This window comes from Marmota marmota, unplaced genomic scaffold (assembly GCF_001458135.2).
Source record: "Marmota marmota marmota unplaced genomic scaffold, marMar, whole genome shotgun sequence".
NCBI lineage: Eukaryota > Metazoa > Chordata > Mammalia > Rodentia > Sciuridae > Marmota > Marmota marmota.
In genome coordinates this window covers 32,153,082-32,162,898 of record NW_025999932.1, presented here as the reverse complement: position 1 = coordinate 32,162,898, position 9,817 = coordinate 32,153,082, and the positions used below count along the sequence as shown (strand labels likewise).

The window sequence follows — 9,817 nt, the reverse complement described above, 5'->3', positions numbered from 1 at the left end:
CATAACAGTATGCATTTATATAAAATCTCACTATAAAGATCACATACTAATGTATGGCGTCTAATGAGAAGCAGTCTCAGGGAATCTGGGGAAAGGCAACTCCTTCATAAACACTGAAGGTTTTAAGTATTTTGATTCAATAAGATAAGCTCCTTAATGTGTTAAGATTGTTTAACATCTGCTTAAGGGAAAATAAAACCAAGAGCACATAATCTTCAGGAGTTTCATGACATCAAGTATACCTGTGCTTTTTAATCCTATGTAAATAATATTTTTTTCAATGTTCTGTTTCTTTTAATGACCTTCATCTTCCTGAAGGTCAAGTGCAGGAAGCTAGGCGATGGCAAGAGAATTTGAAAGCCTCATTGAAAGCTTTGCCCATATGCTGGAAGTCCTCCTCCCAAGAAAAGAACTCGGGAACTAGCGTCTGGGTATCCTCACTGCCAGGATTCGGCTTCTACCATGTATATGACTCCTAGTCCACCTGCCAGTCTGGAAAGGCAAGCTCCTGGCCACAAGAGACCCACACTCCAGAAATGGAGCTGCTATTGTTGGTTCCAAAGAGGATGACACTGGCAAAGGCGTTCTTCCTCAACTGGTCCAATCACTGAAGGCAATGCAGGGATGAAGTTGCAATTCAGGAAGGTCTGGATGCACTCTTCAGGAAAGTAGTACTCAGTGTACCACAAAGACCAGCCATTCTTTTCAAAGTGCTCCCCAAAATACGGCAGAGCCACAGACAGCATGTCCTCGTTGGCGTACTTGTATTTAAATTCATCCAATACAAAGGAACTCTTAGGCAGTGAGCAAAGGGGTCCTAGACCTTGGGCTCAGCAGCCAGACCTGCTCGCATCTATCCATCCCCTCCTCTGGAGCTGGGGCAGCTGCCTTTATCTCCTCTTTCAGCTCCACCTGGGACTTTTGCTTCTCTTCCCATGAGCCCTCTCTTTTCATGAGGGTGTCCTTTTTAGGCTGGCTCTCTGCAAACTTCTTAGCATCAAACTAAGGCATCTTCTCACACAGTTTCACCTCCCCCAAGACGGCCCAGAAATGGGGCTTATTAATGCAGGTAAGGAACCAGCAGTTGGTAATGGGAAAGGCCTGGCAGAAAGAAGGCCTTTCTTTCTTAGAAGACCTGTTTATAGAGCCACAACAGGGTGCACACAACTGTGATGTCAGCCAGTGTCATTCTTTCACCCACCAGAAAAGTTCTTGTCTTCAGCTGAGCATCCAGAAGCCCCAGAATTTGCCTTACCTCCTCCATTGCATTTTCAGTGGCCTGTTCGTTGTGGTGTATGATGCCCAAGGTAGGGGACACCCAGATAAAGGCTGGGGGCACTATGTCAGTATCAGCAAAGCTCACTTTCACTATCATCCACTGCACCACCTGGGCTGCTGCCTCTGGAGCACTTTCCCACAGCTCCTTATTGCACACATAGTGGACAATGGCGTTGCTCTCCAACACAGAGAACCCATCATCACCCTTGAATGCTGGAGCCTTGCCAGCAGAAAATTTATGGAGAAACTCAGGGATGTGGTTGGTTTGGCCAAAATGGAAATGCAGTAGTGTGGAGAGCACTTGGACATGAACCCCAGTGTACTGAGCAGAGATGAGGTCCTTGAAGGCCCTCCTGTTTTCAGCCACCATGGTGATTCTGCAGAGAAAGGGGCTGTAAATAACATATTAAAGTGAATATCTTCATTGGTGATTTCATGATTCCCTGTATGTTGTCTTTTTTCCTGAAGAGTTCAAGCTTTACCTTCAGGTTCCTTATGACACACTTTGACATACAATGGGAAAACTACTGGCATCAAAGAATGGAAATGTATCTCCACTTAGCCTTACTTTAGTATATAAATGTTGGTTTTCACAGATACTGTATTTTTTGTTTTAAAACTACTGCCTTCCCCGTGTTACTTTTTAGTAGAAACATGACTGTTATGGTTTACATATGAGGTGTCCCCCAAGAGCTCATTTTTGAGACAATGCAACAAAGTTTAGAGGTAGAATCATTGTGTGATGAAAGCCTTAACCTAGTCAGTAGATTAACCTAGTCAGAGTCTTAACCACTAATGGGGGGTTAACTGGGTGTTAACTATAGGCAGGTTAGGGTGTGGCTAGAGGAGATAGATCACTGGGGGTGTGCCTTTGGGGTTTATATTTTGTCTCTGGTGAGCAGAGCTCTTTCTCTACTTCCTAACTGCTATGCCCTGAGCTGCTTTCCTTCTCTAACCCTTCTGCCATGTTGTTCTGCCTCACCTTGGGCCCTGAGCTATGGAGCTGGCTATCTTTGGACTGAGACCTCCAAAATCATGAGCCCAAATAATCTTTTACTCCTCTATATTATTCTTGTCAGGGCTTTTGGTCACAATAATAAAAAAAAAAATCTGATAAAACAGTGGCTGAGAAATCTGAGAGTATTAACACAGGGTCAAGCCTTTCAGGCTGTCTTTGTATTCAGTTGAATTTCTAGCCCTGTCTTTCCACTCACTGAATCTCTTTCCTCAATTTTCTCTGAGCCTTTCTGTCACACTCATTATTATCCTTTGGATTCTTCTAACTTATTTTTGGGTCTATACTGTTTCCCTACTAAGCTTCCTACTTTCTCTTTGTCATTTCATTTGTAAAAATTGAAAGCATTCTTTTACTCCTAAAACCCAGTTCTGATAATGCCACTCTGTTGCTCAGTGACTTTGAATGCCCAACTGTAGAAGGAAGTCTAAACTTCTATTCAGGCATACAAAATGCCCTTTGAAAATTGACATTAACGTAATCTCATGGACACTGTATACACAATCCTGAATTGTTCTACTCCTAATTTCCCAGACATGTGGGACAATATTGACCACATTTCTTTCATCATCACACTGAGGTCTCAGCTCAGATCCCACACTGTCTATGTTGCCATCTTGATCTGCCCAGCCAATGATTCCCTTGTCTTCTGATCTCACACGCTGCTAAGGTGGAAACCCTCCTTTGTCACATATTATAGAAAATCCTTCATCCCTCCTGAATTAGTTCATCCAGCAAACATAAAGCTGCATATTCATACCATTTTTTCTAGAAAATTTCAAGCTTCAAAGTGCTACATTTTTTTCATCTTTGAAGACATTTCATTCAGATTATATTTAATGAATGATGATCGAAATAAATTCATTCATTTGTTCAAAAAATATTTTGAATGCTTTTCAACTAATTATCTTGAATCAAAGTTGTACTGCCTCCAGTTGTGAGTCAACACAATTGTTTTCCATCTTTAACAGTCATTTCTAAACAATAAAGCTGTAAACAACACATTGGGAGGGAAAAAAATAGCCTCAAAATATTCTCAAGCTGTTGCTCATCTGTGCACATCTGTTGGTGGTTATTAGTCACAGAAAAATATCTAAGAGTTTACACGTTTTATTTAAATTCTCCTTCAAAGTTGCTTCATGTTGGCCAACCATTATGAGATACTGACTACACTAGCCTTTCCATGAGAAAACATTGCTTCCTGCTCTGACTCTTCTGCTTGTTTTTCATATTGGTAATGTAAGAAAGCCCATAATCAATATCAGATTGAATACAATTCCGAGAACTCCAGATGTCCTTCTTTCTTTCCTTCAGACAGAAATATTTCTTTGAATTACTACAGTTTGTTTTCCATCTTGTGATTCTGAGGGATTATAAACTCTTTATAGTGTGTTGTTAATGAGCAATTGCATTTGGCCAAATGATGGCCCTACTATAAAATTGATCCCACTAATGAAGATTCAGTTGCAAATACGAGCTACTGATAATTCATAAACCTGTTAAATTTTATTCTTTGAATTCTGCAACTGTTATTTACTCTTAAGCATGCTAATAAATATTTGCCAGGTCTGTGCAGAGTACATGCAAATGAATGGGCACAGAATGCAGAATGATACTAAATTTAATGTGGTATGCCATTTCTCTCAATTTCATGAGTCATTACAAATAGGTAGAAAAAGGGTTTAATTTAACTTTCACAACAATTGAATATGACATTATTTTGCCTACATTTGTCAGCTGTATATTCTCATATATTTGTTAGTTAAGATTCATTATCTTGCAAAAAACCCACAAAATCCAACAATAAATTGAGCAAAACACCAATTTTCTATTTATATACTAATAAGTGTATCTAATAACTCACGAATTTCAAGAGCAAGCTATGGACCACAAAAGTAGGAATTGGGACTGGAGACTCAATGCAAAAAAAGCTCTATCTCTGTTGATTTTTCTAATTGCTTTTGTTTTATATTTTGAAATTTTTTTGTTTTTGTTTTTTGGGGAGAGGCTATTGTTATTGTTTCTATGTATTTCCATAGTGTGGAACATGGCTACGCATAATCTTATTCCAGAAACCCAAGAAGAAAGGAAGGCTTTATATTTCATTACCAATGTGGGAGGTCAATTGGTTGTCTGTGAGTTAAATATTCACCCTTTGGACCAGTCACTGTGGGCAGGAGACTGTGGTGATAAGATTGCATATACTTTCTATCAAGACTCAGATCCCTCCCACAAAACAGCAATCATTATGCACAACAAATTATAATGTATTGAGGACTCCTCTGCTGCCTTCAGCAGAGAAGAAGCACAGTAACTAACATAGGAGAATAATCAGGAAAACCCATGCTTCATGGAGATAGTCAGTTTGAATGAACAAGATGAGAGCTCAATAGTGTGATATTATTTCAATATTCATGGTTAGGTAAAATTAAGTTCCTAGATACACAATGGAGTAGTAGCAGTTCCTAGTTCCACTCAAAATGAGAGATGAAATGTGCTAGAGGTTCCTACAACTGCCTCCCATCTGTCACTACGGATGTTGTTCTTTCTGTGTCTTTATGTCATGTCTCTTGAATCTTCCTATATATTTTTTTTCTAAACACATTTTCTTAGTCCAAGTAGGATCACTCAATGAGAGTTATGAGAACTTTTATTCTAATTTTTTATTTATATATTTTGTAAAGCAAAACAATCTCTTAGAACACAAATCACTCCTAGAAATATAAGAAATATATAAAGATATGCATTAATTATGAAAAATCATCAAAGCCTCATTTAGTCATTTTTTACCTAAGTATCCTTTTCTACGCCTAGGTGATGTTTAAAAATCACTTTTTATCAATTTATTTTTCTCATCGGTTTGTGCCCCCTCAGAAATTCATATGTTGAAACCTAATACTAATGGTTTGATGGTAGGAGGTGGAGCTCTGGGGAGATGCTTAGGTCATGAGGGAGATTCCTTAAGAATGGAACCATTGCCCTTATAAAATCTTGGGATCTCTACAACCATCAAAATGTAGATATAAATTACATTTTTGGACCTAGGAATTTAGAATTTAAAGAGACTCTGACTAGAATAGAAACTTTGATTTATGCATGTACTGCCCCAGGAATATATTTTAAAATGACAAAAGTGCATTAGATAGTTAGAGAAAAGGAAGAAGAAATATGCAGCCTGAAGAACTCCAGTTGTGGAGATTAGCTAAGGGAGGAGGAAGAAGGAGGAAGAAACAGCAGCAAGAGAAATGGGAAACAAATCAAGGTCATAGTTTCAAGGGATGCAAATGCGTCAAGAACAGAGTGCTCACATGTGCTGAACAAGATTCTTGTAGAACCACATTCACTGACTCGTCCAATACAGATGTCACTGTGGGCCATGGTGAAGATGATATTGAGAATAGAAGACAAGAGCAGATTGACAAGTAAAGAAAAAGTAAGAGAATTAAGATGTGACTAAATTCAATAATGAGGATATGGAATGATTCAATAATGAGGAATCAGTATAAATTATAAGTATTACATGAAGCAACATACTTCATATTACAATTTGTTGATCAAAATTTTGTGAAAGATTCAAAGTTTATCTCAAAGATCTTATTAAAATCCCCTGTATATCTACTTGATATAAATATGGATACAATACTTTGTTCCCATTTCTTCATTATATACCTCAATTTTTCCTACCATAATTTATCATCTGGATTATTATATTAGCCTTGTACTACCAGTAGCCTTTCTTCCCCGTTATCAGCAAATCTTAAAATCACAAGTATGGTCATCTCTGTTCAAAGCTTAAAGTTTTCATGTAGCTTTCAAGATAAAAGCCAAAATGTTCTTCATAATCAGTTCTGCATTCACAATATCTTGTCCCCAATTTACTCATAATGCTCCATCTTCCTAAAGTATAATAGTATATTCAATATATTCTACTTCATTTTTCTGCATGTGCTCAGAAACCATATTTGCTTAGAATTATCTCTGCAATAATCCCCAAACTCAAACCACACTCTTAAATACACACTCTTCCATATAAAAATCTCTTTTCACATCAACTTAACATCTAGCCACCCTTCAATACTCAACTCAAATGTTATCTACTCCAGAATGTTTTCCTTAACCCATCAGTGTATTTTAAATTATGATTCCGCCAAATACATTTGCCAATAATAGCACTCATTTAATGTATCATATAATAAAATGCACTGATTTTCCTGTGAGAGTGAAATTAGAAGGTCCCCGCATGAAAGGATACTTCATGGTCCTTATAGTTCCAGAGCATAAGTTAACACCTAGAAATCCTTCTGAACATAAAAGATAGAAAAATATCTGGAAGGAAGCCTATTGGAGAGAGAAAGGAAGGATGCCGAAATTGTGGAAATTCTCCAAGTAAATATAAGTCCTACTATACCAACCTATTTGAGAATTACTTGTTAGAGTGAATGTCCATTCCTGGGGAGCAAAAGGAAAAAAATTTCATTATTTTGTTTATGGGTCTGAAATCATACCTAATTAAAAGAACACTTTGTTTTTCTTAACATAGCATATACTAAGAATTACAGATGTCAGATTTTGGCACATTTGCAATACACTTACCAAACAAAAATTTTAAATTCAGTACTTGAACCAGATAGAAGATTGGAGAAAAATAAAAAGTAACATTAATGATAACCATATTTTCTTCAAAATAAGCTGCACATTTTTTGAAGAAAACTGTTACTCCATATGGTCTGCTCATCCAAGTGAAATAAACACTGCAAGTTTTGATGTAAATTTTTTAATCTGAGTATTAAAACTACAAGGAAAAAGTCTGAAGGCTTTGCTTATCAAAGAAGACAGCAAAATAACAACAAAAAATTTTTGGCACAGTCTTATACAGGTATTTTCAAAATGAATTAAGCTTTAAAAGGTTGCATTCTATTCCTCTCTGCTAGGCAAAGTGTTTTCCTACTCACATTTTCTAATTATAACATCTACTGTTCTCTCTTCAAATAAATAACAGATAACAGAACCATCTATCCACCACAAATAAACAGACTTCATTCTTCAAACTCAGATTGCCATGTAGGGGAAAGGGAAAAGAAGACTATCATCCATCTCTCATTCGGTTAATCTTTTGATTGGTTTATAGTTCTCAAATTTATAGAACTTGTCATTTTCTGAATTATTTTCAATTTATATGTTTACGGAAAGGTTAGTTTCTGAGAGGACACACCATCTTGCTAAAGGAAAACTTGAAGAGACTCGCACACAATATAATTCTACAGCTACAATTTTTGAAATGAAACTAACTAATTTTTATTTCTCCTGTTTTCCTACTTTTGAAATGTCTGGATAAATTTATTGTAATCCTTTGCTCCCCTTGAGGCCACTTCATTTTTTTGCTCAAACCCGTGCTGTGTCCCTCTCCCTTTAAGATAGCAAAACTCTCCTGCATCTCACCCATGCTCATATCACCTGCTCAGTTCTCACCCTTTTCTTAAACCAGGCTCAGAGCAGAGAGAAATGAACTGTGGACCTAACGCCTGATTCTTCTCAAAACAGTCCTGTCATATTGGTCACATCCACGATGCAGAAATCTCAACTGTCACTACCATGAGATTTCATTATTTTATAAACAGCAACAAATGAACGCTTCCTCCTAGAGTGTAATTTGCATGCATAGAAAAATGGTAAACACATTGACAGTAGTTTATTATTACTGGAAGGAAATGAAGAGAAATGAATAATTATTAAAATTAAATTCATAAAATAATTTTCCCCAAATAATTTCCTCTGATCATAAATGCACTTTTAAAATTTTTAGATGTGTGATATTCTTTTCTTTCTTCATTTACATGCTTGATTTTTTTTTTGCGGGGTGCTGGGTACCAGGGATTGAGCTCAGAGACACTCGACCAGTGAGCCACATCCCCAGCCCTATGCTGTGTTTTATTTAGAGATAGGGTCTTACTGAGTTGCTTAGCAGCTCGCTTTTGATGAGGCTGGCTTTGAATTTGCTATCTTCCTGCCTCAGCCTCCCACGCCTCTGGAATCACAGGCATTCACCACTGTGCCCAACTTGATATTATATTTAATATCACTTTATTTATTGTCAGAATATTTTAAAGCAGACAAGATTCTCATTTGGATAACTCAAACAAACAAAATTTAAACTAAGTTATCCAAACATCTGATTTAGAAAAAAAAAAACTATTGTTTTTTGATAAAACTTATACTAAATCTGTATCTGTGATATTTAATGTAATATAGTAAAATGGATAACTGGAGTAATTATGTTTAAATGTCAAGACTAAATTCACTTCTATTAAAAGTGCAAGAGGGGGGCTGGGGTTATGGCTCAGTGACAGAGCGCTCACCTAGCAAGTGCAAGGCGCTGGGTTCGATCCTCAGCATCACATAAAAATTTTTAAAAAATAAAAGGTTAAAAAAAGTGCAAGAGGAAAGACTGACAGGGGAAGCACAGTAAAATGCAGAAAAGAGTAGAATTTTGATCTCCGTATGACCCATTGCTGTTATAAGCTCTGTTAAGTGTTTGTAAACTGATTTCTTTCCATGCATAGGGGAAACATCAAATCTTTTGGTTTGGATCTGCTTTTTAGTTCTCTAAAAAAATAATCATATTACTTTTGAGCAGCCATAAAATTTCACAAGCCATTATCAGAAAAGTCTGAGAAGTTCTTTGGGGGATAAAGACAATCTAAACATTACCATTACTTGAAACCATCTGTGCAGAGTTATTATATATGAACCACTTTCAAGTTTCAGAAGCTATAGAGTAAAATCCTCAAGTCAAACACTGAGAACATGTGAAAGACTATATCAACAGCCATCAAGGTTTGTGTAATACATAGGTAAGGAAAACAAACAAAAAGTGCAAAGTCTAGAGACCACATCAAGAAAATCAACATCATTGGGGTCATTTCTGGCTTTAGCACAATACATAAAGAAACAGAACTTACCCTGAGTTTACAATACAAGGACACATCATCAATCACTTCACTATAAAGAATGCATCTCATCTGTATTCCATCCCTAAAGAAAAACAAATACTCTTGTCATAGTCTACAATTTTACAGTAAATGCCAAGATGAAAAAGACAGAATATATATTATAAATAGAGCAAGTTCATCTATTGGCATGTGTGAAGTAAAGAAAACAGTAAAAGTTTAGAAGAATCACAGGGATAATAGCAAAGGAGGATTCCAGTTCCTCAATACTGCCAAACCTCTTGGCTATTAACTCTTTCATATTACCTATTGTCTTATTCTTTCTCTTAGAACCTTTAAACTGCTTTCCCCTGCATTCACTTGTCCTTACAGCCATCAGGCATTGTAATTCTACACATAATTTAGTCACAACAGTAATTGTTTTATAGAGTCAATATTCATTTGTGTTTACCAACATATTTACTTCATTTTGTTTTTTATTCTTCCCTGTTTTTCCATGTATTTAACTTTTGTCCTGTCTGCCTGAAAAAAAAAAGAATCTTCTTAGTTAATTCCTTTGATTCAGGCTGGATGATGA

General features: G+C 36.5%; 1 pseudogene; it reads right to left on the bottom strand.

The window, feature by feature from the left end:
* On the bottom strand, window positions 1–1,662 carry LOC107140786 (annotated as a pseudogene).
* Window positions 1,663–9,817: the final 8,155 nt, after the last annotated feature.